The sequence below is a fragment of the Macaca mulatta genome, chromosome 11, assembly GCF_049350105.2.
Source record: "Macaca mulatta isolate MMU2019108-1 chromosome 11, T2T-MMU8v2.0, whole genome shotgun sequence".
NCBI classification, from domain to species: Eukaryota; Metazoa; Chordata; class Mammalia; order Primates; family Cercopithecidae; genus Macaca; species Macaca mulatta.
The window spans coordinates 24,967,954-24,988,646 of record NC_133416.1 but is presented as its reverse complement, the minus strand read 5'-3'; the positions used below and the strand labels follow the sequence as shown (position 1 = coordinate 24,988,646).

Genomic DNA, 20,693 nt, shown 5'->3' with positions numbered 1-20,693 from the left:
ATACTAGTGTGTTTTTTTGTGTGTGTTTTGTTTTTGTTTGTTTGTTTGTTTGTTTTTATAAAAACAGGCAGAATGTAGCCCTATTAATTGTAAACTGGCGAGATAAACCAGGATGCCTTGGTAACCACTAGACAACAGATTGTCAAGAAATCCAGTAATAACCATCCAAAAGAGTTTAAAGTACAATGAGGCGAAATCCTGATGGTTTTAAAAGAATAGAGCCTACTGTACCAATTAATTAACTTTTATGATAGTGTTAGACCATTAGTGACAACGAGGAAACATTGGATTTAATATATTTGAACTGTGGTAAGATGTAATTCTTTCTTTTTATCAACACATTAAAACCATATGGTCTAGAATCCAGTATTATAAATTAGAAAATTAACTGGAACTCTTATCCAAATGGTTCACAGTACTATTGCTGCTGAAATTTACTAAATGGGTCTATTTAAGGATCAGTCCAAGGGATTTTTAATATACTTATATGAGACAAGGATGAGACATTTTACAAAAAACAGTAGGAGTGTCTACCCACTCATACACCTCTGAGTCAGTGCTTAGAAACAGTAATTGCCAAACTGAGGTACACCTTCCTGACCCAAAACTATATGTCTGAAACAAATATGTAAGAGGTGTCCAAACACAGACCTTCAGATGGAAAAAATAAAAAGGAAGGTGGAGGAGAAAAGGGAAAGAGGCAGAGAGGTAGAAAAACCTAAATAATATAAGATGTCCTAATTAGCTATAAAAGGAATACAAAACTTATGTATTTAGATAGATACAAATTGACTCCTTTAATGTAGTTATCTCTTGAGCTGATCACAAAAAAATAAATGATAAAAGCAGTACACATGACAAATTATAAAAAACCAAAATTATCAACCTGAGGGTGAAAACAAGGACCAAATATTATGAAGCAAATGAATATTCTTCTAAGTAAAAACTGAGTCAAAAGGAAATTTAAAATATATTGTAGTAGGCCATTCTTGCATTACTATAAAGAAATACTTGAGCTTGGGTAATTTATAAATAAGTGAGATTGAATTGGCTTACAGTTCTGTGGGCTTTACAGGAAGCATGGTGCTGGCATCTGCTAAGCTTCTAGCGAGGCCTCACCAAGCTTACAATCATGGTGGAAAGTGGAGGGGGACCAGGCACATCACATGGTGAAAGCAGGTGAAAGTGAGAGAGTGGAGTGAGGAGGTGCCACACACTTTTAAATGACCAGATCTTGCATGAATTTAAAGCGAGAACTGACCTATCACCAACGGAATGGCCTAAGCTGTTCATGAGGGATCCATTTCCATGGTCCAAACACCTGCCAACAGGCCTCACCTCCAGCATTGGAGATTACATTTCAACATGAGATTGAACTGGGGACAAATATCCAAACTATATATACACTGATATTATTTTCAAATTTATTGATATGAAAACTATATACAAAAATGGGCTACTGCTAAATCAGAACTTTTTTATTATCAGAATAGGAGAAGAGAAGATAAGCACTGTGCTTAACATTTAAAAAAATATCGGGGCTGGGTGCAGTGGCTCACGCCTATAATCCCAGCATTTTGGGAGGCCGAGGAGGTGAGCAGATGACCTGAACTCAGGAGTTTGAGACCAGCCTGGGCAATGTGGTAAAACCCTGTCTTCACAAAAAATACAAAAATTAGCCAGACATGGTGGCTTGCACCTGCAGTCCCAGCTACTTGGGAGACTGAGGTGGGAGGATTGTTTGAGCCTGGGAGGCAGAGATTGCAGTTTGCTGAGGTAGCACCACTGCACTGTGTCTCAAAAACAAAAACAAAAACAAAAACAAAAACCTACAGGGAGGGGAAATGGGAAGAGCAGTCTCTCTTTCAGCTTAGCCAAGGCTACCTCAGCTATAATAGAATGTGCAAATATAAATGGGATTCTGTTGTGCCACCAATAACCAGTTCAGGGGAAAATATTTTTTCAAAAAAAAAAAAAAAAAGATTGCACAGGCATTTGCAGCATAAAGAGTAAGTTACTCAGGAATAAAGATGTGCAAGAACTTTTTCTTCTTTGGCATATGCTCATTTTTAAAATTATAAAATATTAAAATGTAGAAAGAAAGAAAGAGTGTCTTTTTTTCTACTTGGCAATCATTACAAATAACATTAGCTCCACACAGTTTCGTTAAAAATAATTTAATCCAAACAGTGATTAGTCTAAACAACAAAGTGGTCAAAACACATTCTCAGTAACTAACTTTTATACATGATGCTTCATTTACCAATTTCTCAATCATTATATATCTTTAATAATTTTTGTCTGGTTTTGGAATTTTTCAGTTGGTTTTCCTGTTTTTCTTAAGTATTTTCAGCTAATTCTATAGGTCTGAGCTATATGAACACTGAAATTTAAAAAATAACCTAAATACTAAGTGGGAAACAAATTTGTGTTATCCAGGCTGCATAAACTTAGGCAGTCAATACATTAAAATGTAGTCACGAAAAGTATCCATTGAAATGAAAAACAAAATAAGGTGATCAAACTGTATGTAATGTGCTTTCAAGTTAAAAAACTAAAATTAAAAAATACATATATATGCACATATATATCTATATTTATGCTCAGAAAGGGATTTAGGAAGGTAGAAGTCGTTGTTCAACATAAACAATATAAACCAATATTTTTATTGTAAATTGACAAATTATTGTATATATGAGGTACAAAGTGATATTATGTCATATATATACATACAATGTAGAATGATTAAATCAAGCTAATTAACACATCCATCACCTCAAATACATATCATTTTTTGTGGTGAGAACATTTGCAATTTACTCTCTTAGCAACTTTTTACATCTTTTTTTATTTATTTTTATTTATTTATTTATTTATTTATTTATTATACTTTAAGTTCTGGGATACATGTGCAGAACGTGCAGGTTTGTTACATATGTGTAAACGTGCCACAGTGGTTTGCTGCACCCATCAACCTATCATCTACATTAGGTATTTCTCCTAATGTTCTCCCTTCCCTAGCCCCCCACTCCCTGACAGGCCGTGGTGTGTGATGTTCCCCTCCCTGTGTCCATATGTTCTCATTGTTCAACTCCCACTTATTATTAACTATGGTCATGATGCTGTGCAATAATCTCAAAAAACATATTTCTCCTAACAGAAACTTATTACCTTTTAACCAACATCCCTGCTATCCCCAGCCTTTGATAGCCACCATTCTACTCTCCACTTTTATAAGGCTTTGATTGTTTTTCTGTTTGTTTGTTTGGTTTTTTTTTGTTTGTTTTTTGAGAAAAGAAGGAAGGAAGGAAGGAAGGAGAGAGGGCGGGAGCAAGGAAGGAAGGAAAGGAGGGAGGGAGGGAGGGAGGGAGGATGTCTTGTCTGTTGCTGTGTCACCCAGGCTGGAGTGCAGTGGCATGATCTCAGCTCACTGCGGCCTCTACCTCTTGGGTTCATGCAGTTCTCCTGCCTCAGCCTCCCAAGTAGCTGTGACAACAGATTCATGCCACCACGCCCGGCTATATAAGTATTTGATTGTTTTACATTCCACATTAAGTGAGTTCATGTGTTTTTCTGTGCCTGGTTTAGTACACTTAGCATAATGTCCTCCAGGTTCATCCATGTTGTCTCAAATGACAGAATTTCCTCTTTTTTTAATGCTGAATACTATTTTACTGTGAATATATACCACATTTTCTTTATCTATTTGTCCATTGATGGACACTTAGGTTGATCCCATAACTTGGCTATTGCAAATAATGCTGTAATGAACATGGTAGCACAGACATCTCTTCAACATACTGATTTCATCTCCTTTGCATATATACCAAAAGTGGCATTGCTAGATCATATGGTAATTGTATTTTTAGTTTTTTGCAGAATCTCCATACAGGTTTCCATAATGGCTATATTAAGCTACATCCCCATCAACAGTGTAAAAGGGTTGACTTTTCTCCAAATCCTCACCAAAATTTCTCTTTTATCTTTTTTGATAATAGCCATTCTGACAAGTATGAGGTGATCGCTGTTTGTGGTATTAAACTGCATTTCCCTAATGAGTAGTGATGTTAAGCATTTTTTAATATATCTGTTGGTCATTTGTATGTCTTCTTTTGAGAAATGTCTATTCAAGTCTTTTGCCCATTTTTTTCTTTTCTCTCTCTTTTTTATTTTTTTCCAGACAGAGTCTCACTCTGTTGCCCAGGCTGGAGCGCAGTGGTGTGATCTTGGCTCACTGCAACCTCCATCTCCTAGGTTCAAGTGATTCTCCTATTTCAACTTCCTGAGTAGCTGAGATTACAGGCACTTGGCACCATGCCCGGCTATTTATTGTATTTTAATTTAGTGGAGATGGGGTTTTGGCATGTTAGCCAGGCTGGTCTTGAACTCCTACCTCAGGTGATCTGCCTGCCTCGGCCTCCCAGAGTGCTGGGATTACAAGCATAAACCACCACACTTGGCCCACCCACTTTTCAATCAGGTTATTTGTTTTCTTCTTAATGAATTTTCTGAATCCCTTATACATATTGGGTGTTAATCCCTTATCAGATGTATGACTTGTTTTTGGACACTTGTGTACCTTCTTTGAGAAATATTTGTTCATGACTTTTGCCTGTTTTTTGATGAGGTCATTTGGTTTTTTGCTTGTTCAATTGTTTAAGTTCCTTATAGATTCTGACTATTAGACCTACGTGGATGCATAGTTTGTGAATGTTTTCTCCCATTCTGTAGGTTGTCTGTTTACTTTATTGTTAGTCTCTTTAGCTATGTAGAAGCTCTTTGGTTTAATTAGGTCCCACTTATCAATTTTTGTTTTTGTTGCAATTGCTTTTGAGGTCCTAGTCATAAATTCTTTCCAAAGACCAATGTCTAGAATGTTGTTTCCTAGATTTTCTTCTACAATTCTTATAGTTTGAGGTCTTACATTTAAATTTTTAATATAAGCCTGGTGCAGTGGCTCACCCTTGTAATCCCAGCATTTTGGGATTTGGGTGGATCACTTCAGCCCAGGAGTTCAAGACCAGCGTGGGCACTGTGGCGAAACTCTGTCTCTACAAAAAATTAAAATATTAGCTGGGCCTGGTGGCATCTGCCAGCTACATGGGAGGCTGAGGCAGGAGGATCACCCGAGCCCAAGGAGGTGAAGGCTGCAGTGAGCTATAAACCTGGCACTGCACTCCAGTCTGGATGACAGAGTGACTCTCTGTCTCAAAAAACAAACAAAACAGAACAAAATATAAGTCTTTAATCCACACTGAGTTAATTTATATATATATGTTGAAAGATAGGGGTCTAGTTTTGTTCTGCATATGGCTAGCCAGCTATCCCAGCACCATTTATTAAATAGGGTGTCATTTCCCCAGTGCTTATTTTTGTCAATTTTGTGAAAGATTATATGGCTGTAGTGTGCAGCTTTATTTCTGGGTTCTCTATGCTGTTTCATTGGTCTATGTGTCTGGTTTGGTATGATGTTTTGGTGACTGTAGCCTTATCATATAGTTTGAAGTCAGGTAATATGATGCCTCCATCTGTGTTCTTTTTACTTAGGATTGCTTCAGGTATTGGGCTTTTTTTGGTTCCATTTACATTTCAGAATAGTTTTTATATGTCTGTGAAAAATGATATTGATAGTTTGATAGCAATGGCATTAAATCTATAGATTGCTTTGAGCAGTATGGCCACTTTAACAATACTGATTCTTTCAATCCATGAGCATGGAATGTTTTTCCCTTTGTGTCACCTATGATTTTGTTTAGCAGTGTTTCATAGTTCTCCTTGTAGAGATCTTCCACTTATTTGGTTAGATGTATTCCTAGGTATTGTTTTGTGTAGCTATTGTAAATGGGATTGCATTCTCAATTTGGCTCTCAGTTTTAACATTAATGGTACATAAAAATGCTACAGATTTTTGTACATTGATTTTGTATTCTGAAACTTTATTGTAGTCCTGGGCTTTTCTTTGATGGGAAACTTTTTATTACTGATTCAATCTCCTCATTATTGTTCAATTCAGATTTTCTATTTCTTCAAGATTCACTCTTGGTAAGTTGTATATGTCTAGGAATCTATCCATTTCTTATAGATTATCCAGTTTGTTGGCATATAGTTGTTCAAAGTAATCTCTTATGATTATTTTTATTTCTGTGGTATTAGTTGTCATGTCTCTTCTTTCATTTCTGATTTTGAGTTTTCTTCTCTTTTTTTCTTACTATAGCTACATGTTTATCAATTTTATGTTTTTAATAAGCCAACTCTTAGTATTTTTTATATTTTTCTATTTTTTTCCTAGTCTCTATTTTATTTATTTCCCCTTTAATCATTGTTATTTCTTTCCTTCTGCTCACCTTGGACTCAGTTTGTTCTTGTTTTTCTACTTCCTTGTAGTATAACATTAGATTGTTTATTTGAGACCTTTCTCTTTTTTGATATAGGCATTTATTGCTATAAATTTCCCTCTTAGAATTGCTTTTGCTACATCCTATAAGTTTTGGTGTATTATGTTTCCATTTTCATTTAACTCAAGATAATTTTTAATTTCCCATTTGATTTCTTCTTTGACCCATTTCTTGTTCAGGAGCATGTTATTTAATTTCCACATATTTATGAATTTTCAAAACTTCTCCTGTTATTGATTTTTAGTTTCATACCATCATGGTCAGAGAAGTTAATTGATATGTTTCAATCCTCTTAAATTTGCTCAGACTTGTTTTGTGGCCTAACATATAATTTATCCTAGAGAATGTTACATGTGTTCTTGAGAAGACTGTGTATTCTGTTGCTGTTGGATGAAATGCTCTGTATATGTCTGTTAGGTCTATTTGATCTAAAGTGTAGGGCAAGTCCAGTGTTTCCTTATTAATTTTTTATGTAGATGATCTGTTCATTATCGATAGTATGACTTGAAGGCCCCTATTGCAATTATTATATTGCAATCCATCTCTTCCTTCAGGTTTTTAAATGTTTGCTTTATATATTTAGGGGCTCCAATGTTGGGTGCATATAGATTTACAATTATTATATTCTCTTGATGAATTAGCCCCTTTATTATATATAATGACCTTCTTTGTCTCTTTTTATAGTTTTTTTAAAATTTAAAGTCTGTTTTATTTGATACAAATATAGCTACCCCTGTTGTCTTTTGGTTTCCATTTGCATGGAATATCTTTTTCCATCTCTTTACTGTCAGTCTATTTGTGTCCTGAAAAGTGAAGTGAGTCTCTTCCAGGCAGTATATAGTTGGGTCCTATTTTTTTAAATCCATTCAACTACTCTGTCTTTTATTGGAGAATGTAATCCACTTACATTTGTCTTAGTTTATTTTGCACTGCTATAACAGAATACCACAGACTGTGTAATTTATAATGAACAGAATTGTATTGGCTCATGGTTCTGGAGGCTGGGAAGTCCAAGATCAAGGGATCAGCATCTGATAAAGGCCTACTTTCAACCTAACACAGTAGAAGGCATCACATAGATGATAGAAAGAGCAAGAGGATGCCAAACTCATCCTTTTATAAGGAACTTACTCCTGTGACAATGGCATTAATTCATTCATTAGGATAGAGCCCTATGACCCAAACACCTCCCCATAGGCCTGCACCTCCCAACACCTCCACATTGGAGGTCAAGTTACCAGCACATGAACTTCAGGTGGCACATTCAGACCATGGCAACATTCAAAGTAATTATTGATAGATAACAGCTTACTAATGCCATTTGATAATTTATTTTCTGGTTGTTTGTAGAGACAGTATTTCTTTCTTCCTCTCTTGCTGTCTTACTTTGTGGTTTCATGATTTTTCTGTAGTAGTATGCTTTGAATCCTTTCTATTTATGTTCAGGGATCCCCATGAGGTGAGATTGAAATGGGCTTCCTGGAAAGCTTCTTGGAATGTTAAAGAAACTGGATATTCACTTCCTAACTCCTTTCAAGACCACAAAAATCAGCATAAGGCTAGCATCATTGTTTAAAATGCGTTTAGATATAAAGAAGTTGAGAGAAAAAAAGTCAGATAATCAATATGTGAAAACTAATGACCACGAATATTAAGGTTTGAACTATTTTTTTCAAAATATTTATTTACTTGGCTGTGGTGGCACATGCCTATAATCCCAGATACTTGGGAGGCTGAGGCAGGAGAATCACTTGGATACAGGAGATGGAAGTTGCAGTGTGCTGGGATTGTGCCACTGCACTCCAGATTGGGCAACAGAGCAAGTCTCCTTCTCAAAAAAGAAAAACATATCTATATATGTATATATGCATATATATATATTTATTTGCTATATATAACATACAACCATAAAATACTTATGAATTTATGGATTTACTTATATATAATTTTATATACATGTGTATCTTACATCATTTTTATCATATTGTATATCAGGTTTTGTATAATGCTTTTTTATCATTCACATTATATACATTTTTTCATGTGATTAAAATTCACAGCATAATTTTGTTGGCTACATATTATTGTCATACAACATTTATTTATTTATTTGTTTATTTATTTATTTATATTGTGGTTAAAAAGCACATAACATGAAATTTACCCTTTTAACCAATTTTTAACTGTAGAGAATTGTTATCTACACAAACAGCATGGATCCAGTTAGCCAACTGGGCCTGCTCAGCTGGCTTCTGAATGGAAGTTCAAGGCTTGCGTAGCAGGTAGGTAAAGTTAAGCTGGTGTAATAACCACTCACACTCAGTTTTCACATTGTAAAATATGAATAATTCTACTAACTAGCTCATCAGATTATTAACTAGATTAAATACAATGTATAAATCACTTAACACAAAAGCAGAGTACCTACTCAGTACACATTTCCTTTTATTAATAGTACTGGTCAGTTTATGTCAATCTGAACTCTTAATACCAGTGGGGACCTTGAGATATTTAGAGGCTTAGATCACTTAAATTAATTTTACATCATTAAAAATAAAATATTTTGTTTTCACTAACTAGCACCATGTTTTCACTTTTAAAATGTGATGCATGCAAATGAAATCTATTTGTGTGTGTACGTGTGTTATCATTTGACTTACATCACACAGTGTCTGACAAAAAGTAATAAATCTTTCTTGAATGAACAGTACTGTATGGTTATAAAGCAGCTACCACATACTACAAACTGTGAAATGTTATATTCTGAGTTCACACAAGACCTACATCACTGAAAGCCTTGGTTGATAACAGTAGATAAAAGGCTTAATGGATTCACTGACTTCCCATAAACAAATAATGAAGTTCATAGTCTATCGTTCATTATACCTGGGCTGAAGGAGACTCTACCATACTTATCTGTCAAGAGCTCTAACTAGGAGTGAAGGAAGGAGTTTCCCTTCCTGTTTCAAGTCCCTTGGACAACAAGCTGGCTAACATTGATGGGGAAGGGACACTTGTGCACAGAAGTAGGTAAAACTAGGCACCGTTCAAAACCAGCCTGGCCAACATACTGAAACCTCGTCTCTACAAAAAATACAAAAAATTAGCTGGGCATGGTGGTGGGCTTCTGTAATCCCAGCTACTCGGGAGGCTGAGGCAGGAGAATCGCTTGAACCTGGGAGGCGGAGATTGCAGTGAGTCGAGATCGCGCCACTGCACTCCAGCCTGGGCAACAAGAGCAAAACTCTGACTCAGAGGGGAAAAAAAAGCAGGTCAAACTAGGCTGAATTTTGAATAACTGAATATGACTGAAAATCTATGGGATTTTCCTGAGGTATCATTAAGACATGAGTCAGGGGGATTTGATAAAACAGAATTGAAGTCATTTAGAAAAAAGTTCTACCTTTATACCCTAAGGCAGAAAAATCGCTTGTTAAACTTGTTATGCATATTTTGACGGCAGAAAGACTTTTAAAAACTTTTGAAGTCCATGGTCGTACCACCTGAGTGTACTTGATCACATCTGGAAAACTTTTAGAGCCATTAAAGAGTTTAAGAACCTTAAAACCGGCCGGGCGCGGTGGCTCAAGCCTGTAATCCCAGCACTTTGGGAGGCCGAGGCGGGCGGATCACGAGGTCAGGAGATCGAGACTATCCTGGCTAACATGGTGAAACCCCGTCTCTACTAAAAATACAAAAAACTAGCCGGGCGTGGTGGCGGGCGCCTGTAGTCTCAGCTACTTGGGAGGCTGAGGCGGGAGAATGGCGTGAACCCGGGAGGCGGAGCTTGCAGTGAGCCGAGATCACTGAGATCAGCCTGGGAGACACAGCGAGACTCCGTCTCAAAAAAAAAAGAACCTTAAAACCAAGGAAGAATTAATGTTACTTATGACATATGATACTTAAGAAAATAATTTACACTACATGTAAATCACTTGATATTAATATTAATAACAGTATAATAAATACATAGTGTAATAAAATTGTTATATTTTCATTAAATTTTATCTGGCTAGAAATACCACTTGTGAATTGTGCTTAATAATTTATAACAAAGACAGTAGGATATCTGAAGGATGTCCTTCCTTCCGTTTACTGCCTGACAAAAACTTCTACTTGTATTTCCAGACCAGTACAAATGCCACCTCTAGGAATGTTATAAATAATATACTTCTATATCACATTGTATTTTAATTATCTGGTTTTTTTTTTCCATAACTAGATATGTGTCCTTCAAAAATAAGAAAATATCTTATTTTTGTATTCCCTACCTGGTATAATGCCTGACGCATAGTAGGCAGTTCATAAGTGACTGAGTTATTTAATAAGTCAGTCATATATAGAGTCATGCGTTGCTTTACAATGGGATACAGTCTGAGAAATCCACTGTTAGGTGATTTCATAACTGTGCAAACATCATAGACACAAACCTCCATAGTCTATCCTACCATACACCTAGGCTATACGGTATAGCCTAATGCTCCCAGGCTACAAACCTGAATAGCATGTTTTTGTATTGGATATGTAGGCAATTATGACACCATGGCAAGTATTTGTGCATCTAAATATGAAAAAGGTATAATTTTTAAAAGGAATAATAATCTTATGGGACCACTATCATATATGCAATCTGTCACTGACCAAACATTGTTATGTGAGGCATGGCTGTATTTCTCATCATTAGAGTTGAAATTAAGTTTTGAATAACTAGAATATTTTGGGAAAGTCATTGATGTTCATGAGCATGAGGTGCTCAATGTACTTGTTTAGTATGACCTTTTCTCATAAGGTTACAGGAGATTTACTGGCAGAGCTGATAATTGACTTTATTGCTCACCAAATTGCCAACTCTAACATAGATATTAAAAATTATGAAAAACATCTGAACTGTTGGCTTTTTAAAGATCACTCTGTTTACTTCAGGCTGTGATGCATTTATTACTATGAAGTCAAAGAACAGTTCTAAGAGATCTTAATTTCCCAGTAACATGATAGTGAGCTGGATAGTGGAATATGACCTATGGCTTGCAATTCTACGCGAGTGTTTAACTTCCTCAAGTAACTCATTAACTGTTTGTCTTACTAAGCAAAGTGCAGGATGATTCTGAAATAACTAAATAGACTAATAAATGTTTTTGCAACAGGGAAATCTTTCACACTTGTATGCTGTTATTAAAATAGATACTCTACTGTGTGTGAGCTGTCTTAATTCACTGAGATACTACCTCAAATTTTTCGCTTGGTGTGTTTCTCTTTTAACTTCAAATGTGGTGCAGACAGAGTTATAAAGCCCTCATTTCAACTTTGCAAGCCTTTGTGCATTCTTTCTCAAAACAATGGAATTTTCTACTCAGCACATACTCAAATGCGTGCAAGGAAATATTCTAAGAGGTAAATACAGTAATGCAGTGATTAATTTTTTAAAAGATTCTATTTAAAAAGTAAACTTAATATTGTTTTATTTATATTCTTATATGGAATGGTATACCTTTTAAATTCTAAACTAAAGTGACATTGGTATTAATTTGGCTACTATCCTAGTTTTACAAGCCTCACTACAGGTATTTTCGTATCTGTAGACTTGAGTAAAGTGTCCAATATAAGGCCGGGTGCAGTGGCTCACGCCTGTAATCCCAGCACTTGGGGAAGCTGAGGGGGATGGATTGCCTGAGTTCAGGGGTTCAAGACCAGTCTGGCCAACATGGTGAAGCCCCGTCTTTACTAAAAATACAAAAAAATTAGCCAGGCATGGTGGCATGTGCCTGTAATTCCAGGCACATGCTTAGGAGGCTAAGGCAGGATAATTGCTTGAACCAGGGAGGTGGAGGTTGCAGTGAGCTGAGATCTCACCACTGCACTCCAGCCTAGGCAACAGAGCAAGACTCTGTCTCAAAAAAAAAAAAAAAAAAAAAAAGTCTGATATAAAGATAAAATTTTTCAGATGAAGATGAAATATTTTCAGAAGTAGTTCTAAGTGAAAACTCAGTTTAGCCACAATCTAGACATCTACGTCTGTCTTGTTCATCTTTTGTTTCCTAGCACATAAATTAATCTACCAAAAAAGAACCTGAACTAATTGTCTTAAACAGTACTTAAACTGAACTGTAATTAAAGGATTTTCTTTTTTTTCAGCAACATAATGGGTTTATATTTAATATACTACTTCTTATCAGGAGGATGTTACTCAGTTAATATAAAGGTTTTTTTAACATTAAATCTCTTTTCCATGCCAATGTCTTTAAATCTTTTCTGCATTTCATTATTAGATACACTGAATGCATTTTTCTAAATGTTTATTTTCCCCCAGAGATAAAAAGTTCCCCTTTTTGGCTGACTATTTGATATCTAAATACAATATCAACTTGGGAGATAACAAAACAAAATTCTAATAAAAATATGGAGAAAAGACTGCAACGATTCAGGAGGCAGTGATTACAGGTGAACAGTGGTGATTTCCTAGACTTCTGGGCAAGAACTTCCTTCTTTCTATTTTATGTGCTTTGAAATTTTAAAACTATGAACTATTATGAAAATTTCAGCCATCTTACTTCTTTGACCACCTTTCTGACCAGCAAATACAAATCATAGGCTGAATTTTTCAGTGCATAATTTGTTGTAAAGAAAACTTTCCTTTTTCCGTATATATACATATATCTGTTTGTTCCCATTTCATAGAAACAATGAAGAATGTAAAACTCCCCTATTTACTGATTCTTGAAAACTTTTAGACACCAAAGCTCAGGTTTAGCCTCAATAGTACAAAGGTTTTCAGGCTGAGGTTTGATTCAGTAGGCCCTTCAAAGTCACATGTGTCCATATCTTTCTAGTGCAAATACCTGCAAGTAAGCACAAATGCCTGTAATGCTGAGAACCACACCTAACAAGAGAGCGATTACATCACTGGCTTCTTCTGCTTCAACAACAGGCAGCATCAAAACAGTGACCTGAGAACGAAGGACAACTATGTTGAAACTGAGGTCATGCTGTTGAAATCTTGAGGGCTGAAGGTTCCAAAGAAATGATATACATAGAATTCTATCTGACTTGAAATTTTCCTTTTCTGGAGCTCCAGATGCTGAGACTAAGAGGTTCCTCATGAGGCTGCTTTGCAGGAAGCAGTCATTACAGGAATCAAAGCATTTTCGTTCCTTTTGATGCATAACTATCTTATCTACACACAGATGATAAGAGCACAGAAAAATGTCATTTCTGTTATTTAGTAATGATTCTAATTTAAAACAAATCCTTAGGTTGCACTAAAAGAAACATCTCGATCAAGAAAAGTAATAGTTCCACTGAATTGGGTTCAAATAAAATGTTTATACAATTGTTATTAATTTTTAAAAATGTTTTTGAGACAGGGTCTCACTCTGTCACCCAGGCTGGAGGGTGGTGGTGTGATCTCGGCTCACTGCAACCTCTGCCTCCTGGGTTAAAGTTATTCTCTTGCCTCAGGCTTCTTGAGTAGCTGGGACCACAAACATGCACCACCATGTCTGGCTAATTTTTGTGTTTTTAGAGGAGACAAGGTTTCACCATGTTGGTCAAGCTGGTCTCAAACTCCTGGCCTCAAGTGATTCACCCGCCTCAGCCTCCCAAAGTGCTGGGATTACAGGCGCGAGCCACTGTGCCCAGCCTGTTATTAATTTATAATGCCACTAAAATAAATACAACAGAATAAGACTTTTAATGAGGGTGTGGAGAAATACAACCAGCAAATCTAACCTATATCTGTGCCTCCTGGCCAGTAACCCTTTAGGAATTCTGTATGGAGAGCAGGTCAGGTGGGAAAGATGTCTGGGGCTGGCCCTTGGTGGGAGGCTGCGGCTAAGAGGAAAGGCTCAGGTTTGGGAGCCCAGAGCCTTGCCTGGCTCTGATCTCTGACTTCCAGAGCCCCAGCTGCTGGCCGATTCTAGAATATCCTACTTGATATGATCAAAAGGCCTAGGAGAGCTTGGGGCCCTCAGTGGCAAAACAACAATGTCCAACCCTTGGTCTCCTCTCTTTCCACTTTTTGTTAAACAGCATCCCAGTTGGTTTTTCCCACCAGTGGTGCTGTTGAGATTTTTAAAATATTGCCTCCATTTATCAAGGAGAGAAATAATAACTAAGAAATATACCCTTAAAAAATATTTATTTCTTTTTCTAAAAATATGGGAGCCAACATTCCATTCATGGAAGAAAGACAAGGCCAACCCCTTACCCTCAGAGAGGTCCACCTGGTTTGACATTGCAATACTTCTCATTTTTTTTTGGTTATTATTTCATTTCAATTCCATCCTTCTATTCTTCTTAGTCTATATCCATAGACCAAGTGGCACACAGATACTCAGATAACTGCCAAAAAAAAAAATTAGTTACTAATATATAATTAACATTTATTGAACATTATGCCAGCCAGTGTTTTAGATACTTTATAAATATCATTAATTTTCTTTCTTTCTTTCTTTTTTATTTTTTATTTTTTCAAGGTGGAGTTTCACCCTTGTTGCCTAGGCTGGAGTGCAGTGGCACAGTCTCGGCTCACTGCAACCTCTGCCTCCTGGGTTCAAGCGATTCTCCTACCTCAGCCTCCTGAGTAGCTGGAATTACTTGGCATGCACCACCGTGCCTAGCTAATTTTTTTTTTTTTTTTTTTTTTGTATTTTGAGTAGAGACGGGGTTTCACCATGTTGGCCAGGCTGGTCTGGAACTCTTGACCTTAGGTGATCCGCCTGCCTCAGCCTCCCAAAGTGCTGGAATTACAGGCATGAGCCACTGCACCTGGCCTAAATATCATTAATTTTCACAACCACTCTATGAAAGAAAACCATGATTCAGTATATAGTTCTCTTCAAGGAGAGAAAAACTGCTTACTAAAACTGAGCAATATTAGGTAATTGTGTGAATCCATTCCTAAAGGGCATTGCCTCCACAATAGACAATTATTTTCAGTTGTAGTTGTATGAATGATATATAATGCCACAGCTGAAATCCTGCTGCTCTGAGAAAGTTAAGAGTGCGTCCAGAGAAACCTGAGCAGGTTAGTGAAGCATTCAAAAATGCTGTTGCTTGTGGAAAGGTTAAAATCACTGTGACACTTTAGCATAGAGAAGAGACTACTTAGGCAGCTATCTTCAGATATTTGAAGGGCATTTTGTACAGAACAGATTGGATCTTATTTTTGTATTGCTGCCAGGCACAAATAAGATACATGAAATGGGACAGGGAGACTTTGTGAGTCAATGAGTTCTCTTTGCATTGCTAAAAGTGCTCAAGATTATCATTATCAGGGTAGAGCTTGTTTTTGTTCTTTTTAAATTTATTCCAAAACAAATACGAAACAGCTTTACCAAAAATGAAAGGAAAGAAATAAAGCAGGAAGGTAAAGCGGGAAGATAGGCAGAAAGGAAGGATGATAGAAAAGAGAGAGAGTTTGGGAAAAACATAAGGGGTGATCCGTTAAAGATTTTTTCAAGAAGTAAATGGAAAGTAAATTTAAGATGAGTCACTGTTTTCCTAAGAGAATAGGAAGGTTTATCCAATGTATGATCTGGTAAGTATATCAAAAATTTTTTTTAAAATTACGTAAAAAGATCCTAAGATACAAAATAGTCAATGTTGATGATATATATGATGGATATTGTCATATCTTTTTGGTAGGATTATGTATATTGATACATTTAAACAAACAATAATTTGACAAAATAAAGCATTTATAACTTCTGCACCATAATTCTACTTCTGTGAATCTATCCTAGTGAAAAAAATCGTAAGAAGCTGTGAGCATAAGCATATTCATCACAGTGTATTTTTTAAATAGCAGAAAATTGGAAATAATATAAATCCAATTATAGAGGAATAGTACATTAACTGCAGCACATTCAATGGATAGAATGTTATGTTGCCATCAAAAAGATGTTGTCGGCTGGGTGCAGTGGCTCACACCTGTAATCCTAACACTTTGGGAGGCCGGGGAGGGTGGATTGCCTGAGCTTGGGAGTTCAAGGCCAGCCTGGGCAACACGGTGAAAGCCTGTCTCTACTAAAATACAAAAAATTAGCTGGGCGTGGTGACATGTGCCTGTAGTCCCAGCTACTCAGGAGGCTGAGGCAGGAGAATCACCTGACCCTGGGAGGCGAAGGTTACAGTGAGCCAAGATTGCCTCTCTGCACTCCAGCCTGGGCGACAGGGTGAGAGCAAGACTCCGTCTCCCCGCCGCCAGAAAAAGGATGTTGTCAAAGAATGTGTATCAGCAGGGGGCTAAGGCAGGAAGATTGCTTGAACCCAGGAGTTGGAAGCTGCAGTGAGCTTTGATCACATCACTGAACTCCAGCCTGAGTATACATAGGCAAAACATTTTTTAAAGGACTTGTAAAATTTACTTGGCTCTCTTCTAAAATTGTGAATAAATTCCATTCATATACCTCAGTGACATTTCCCACATTTACCTCTTCTTTTCAATTCTCTGCAACCCCACATTATTCTGGATCCTCTTACTTATAAACCACAATCCAATATTCCCTTTTCCCCCTTTGTCAGCTGCTTTCTTTCTCTCTATCCCCCTCTATCAGTTATTTTTTAAAAATTATCCCAGATCAATTTAGTTTTTCTCTCCCTGCCTTCACCCCTTCCCAATTTTGAATTCTACATATCAAAAGTCCATCACTACAGCCTGGCAGAAGATGAGTCTTCTCTGGGGGAAAGGAGGTGGACGCCGGAATGAAACACACAAAGTCAGCATTGTCTCTTGTGGTAGAGGGAAGGTCATCTCCACATTAATAATTTTTTATCCTGTTTAGTTATAAACCAGTTAACAAAATTTAAGATACCAAATATTGAAACTTGGTACTCAAGTCTTATAGTCAAACTGGTTTTGGTTCAAACAGATATACTCCCATCAGAAATACATGAAAATATCCATAATATACACCTGCATCAGCATTGGGCATTTTATTTCTTAGTCTCCTTTTTCAGGCAAAACTAACAAAAATTATGTTAAAATACTGATAAACACACAATTATAACATTAGCATAAGTGGTGGTGCTGACATGTAAAGGACTAGAAAGGTCTCCCAGACAGAAGGGCCAGGATTTTACCGTGAAAATAAAACTTATTTGGAACTACGTCTTAGGACCCTGCCAATTTCTTGCTGAGTTAAGACGTATGATTTACATAAATCCTGGTTACATTGAGGGGCAAAAGAGATGAGAAATAGCCAGTTGTTAATGGGGAATATGTCAAGAGGAAGGAAGACAGAAGTGAGGGCTGTAAGAATACTTAAAACGCTTCCTTGTTTTTGAATTTTTAAAAATTTCAATTTCTAAACATAATTGATTTTACTAGAGGCCTGCTGCTGTCTTTGATTAAATGAGAAAAGATTAATTGCTAGACCTTGCACCCCACTAGATGCTTCCTGTAATATCCTGTTTTCTGTTAACTACTTAATCAATAATTTAATTAAAAATCAGTAGAATTACAAGTATGTAGGATAAAGTCCCATGAGGTCCTGGAGGGACTTTAAAATACTTTAGCAACAAAAAGAAAGAAAATAAGGGTAGCTAAAGCCCATATGACAAAATTCCAGCCCATATGACAAAATCTGGGTGGTGCATGTATGAGGGTTCATTATGCTAGTCTTTCTATAACACTTTTGTGAGTGCTTAACATTCTCCATAATATTTAAATCAGTAATATGATGAAGGCAATTTTGAGCTGTTTTAAAAAATAAAGTTTCTAAAACTAAAGTTTTCTGTCAACAAAGTTGTTTTTATATTACATCTTGATTTATTGATTTATGTAGAATAAATATAGATGAAAAAATACAGATGAGTTCCTGACATATAAAAAAAAGTCTAACTATCCAAGGATGAAAAAACTATGCATATGATAAAGATCAGATTCAAGAAATTTTAACGTTAGACATTAAGAAGTAACACCAACTTGCACTTCTTATTACAAACAAAGAATCCAACGTGCCTTTGAATTGTTTCCAAGATTCTACACTTGCTCTTTTCCATCTTCTGTCCCACTTTTCTTGGTCTTGTACCTCAGTCTTGGATTTAGGTTTAAACACCCTTTCTCTTCATTCGATTGTTCTCTTGTTGGTTTATTCGAATGGAAAAATGGAAAATACGCGATGTAGGATTCAAGATAAAACGGCTTTTGGATCAAAAATATTCTTAGAAGAACTGGGACCAATACCAGGAATGGTGGTAACTAAAGAGAGAAGGGAAAAGAATTAACATGTTTTGATTAGTCTATTATGTGCCAAGGCAGTATCATGGATATATATAAACAGCAGGGTAAGACATTTTAAAATATTGATTAAAAGAAGCTTATTATTATTTTCCTTTTTTTTTTTTTTTTTGGCAGTGTCTCAATCTATTGCCCAAGCTGGACTGCAGTGGCACAATCATAGCCCACTGCAGCCACGATTTCCTGGGTTCGAGTGATCATCCCACCTCAGCCTCCTGAGTAGCTGAGACCACAGGCGTGCACCACCACACCGACAAAGTTTTTAATTTTTTTGTAGAGACAGGGCCTCACTATGTTGCCCAGGCTGGTTTCAAACTCCCGAGTTCCAGCAATCCTTCCACCTTGGCCTTCCAAAGTGTTGGGATTACAGGCATGAGTCACTGCATCCGGCCTATTATTTATTTGTTGAAGAGTCACTAGAGTGGCCCTATTTTTTATGCAAATGCAAGACAAGCAGGGTTCTTTGCCCTGTAGTGATGATATAGCAAATATCTTCTATGACTCCATTCAATCAGTCACTCACTGTGATTCTGGGAATGTGAGACTGACTACTGGCACATTTGCATAAGGAACCCAGGGCCTTCTGGGAGGGGAAAAAAATCCTAAATATTTTCTCTGGGAATATTCTGCTCCCTCTTTCTCTGAGGTGTGAAATTAGAGAATACTGCTGAGCTAGAGAAGGTAGGCTTTATTCATCCAAGGGCCAGTGGTAGGGATAGGCAGCATGTCTCCTAAGATTAATATAGAGAAAGGTGTTATCTGAACTGGTAACCCCAACCCTTGGTACTCAAATAATAAAATACAGAAGCAAGTAGAATAATAAATATATTTATACTTTTTTCCACATAAAGAGTTAAATAATAAATATATTTGTACTCTTTTCCACATAAAGAGTTAGTTGAGGTTGGGCATGGTGGCTCATGCCTGTAAAACTAGTACTTTGGGAGGCTGAGGAGGGTAGACTGCTTGAGCCCAGGAGTTCAAGACCAGCCTGTACAACAAAGCCAGACCCTGTCTCTATAAGAGAAAAAAAATGTTATCCTTCCCCAGAACAAAGCACAATTTTCACCTCACATTGGATTTTCCCCTCTTTTACCTTTCATTTCATGGAAATTTAGCTCTAAATTATTCTCTGTATGCCATACCTCTACATCTCAGGAAAATTACCTATGTGTAAAATAGTGTTGTTTGCACTTAAAAATAGTAATTTGGAGTTAGTAGAAGTGAATAAAGCAAGAGGCATTCAAATCCTATACTGTCTGTTCCATGGCCAGACTTCCTCATCCTAAATCCTGACTTTGTTTTACCTTTACCGTTTTTTTTTATTTTATTTTTTATTTTTATTTTATTTTATTTTTTTGAGACGGAATCTCACTGTGTCACCAGGCTGGAGTGCAGTAAGGCAATCTTAGCCCACTGCAACCTGGGCCTCCTGGGTTCAAGCGATTCTTCTGTTTCTGTCTCTTGAGTAGCTGGGACTACAGGTGCACGCCATCACTCCCAGCTAATTTTTGTATTTTTAGTACAGGTGGGGTTTCACCATGTTGGACACGATAGTCTTGATCTCTTGACCTGGTGATCTGCCCGCCTCAGCCTTCCAAAGTGCTGGGATTACAGGCATGAGTCACTGTGCGGCGCCACCTTCTTATCTGAATAGTTCTCACCCTTGATTTCCCACCTCAAGTTCTATTTTCCTCTTGAAATCTCACCAGCCATCTCACTCCACAGAGACGTTTTTCTGCTTCTGAATTCCTGTTATATTTACCACTCATTTTCATACTCTCCCCTATGGTTATATTTGAAGTATATAAACTAAAATTTGAGTTGGAATTTATTTGAAAGCAGTGACAACATTCTGGATCTTTCTGAATTCTTCCAAGGGATTAATGTGGTGTTCCATATGTAAGTTGAGCATTAGATTGAAATGCTACTAATTTTCTCAGAACATACGAGTTCTTCTACCTCTCTTTGGCTCTGTTTAGCTTAGTAACAGTCATGGACAACAGTATGTGAATCTTAGGACTGTTATTGGCTAACCTAGCAACCATGCAGTTCCCAAG

The 20,693-nt window shown here is 36.7% G+C and overlaps 1 long non-coding RNA gene and 1 pseudogene across 1 annotated transcript in view; one reads left to right on the top strand and one right to left on the bottom strand.

Moving 5' to 3' along the window:
• LOC144332807 (uncharacterized) overlaps positions 1–20,693 on the top strand; it is a 36,473-nt gene extending 15,780 nt beyond the window's left edge. Inside the window, exons 3-4 of the long non-coding RNA XR_013400938.1 lie at positions 18,751–18,868; positions 20,616–20,693. This is a non-coding gene — a long non-coding RNA (uncharacterized LOC144332807). The remainder of the gene's footprint in view (positions 1–18,750; positions 18,869–20,615) is intronic.
• LOC114670810 (small integral membrane protein 30 pseudogene) lies at positions 13,199–13,377 on the bottom strand (annotated as a pseudogene).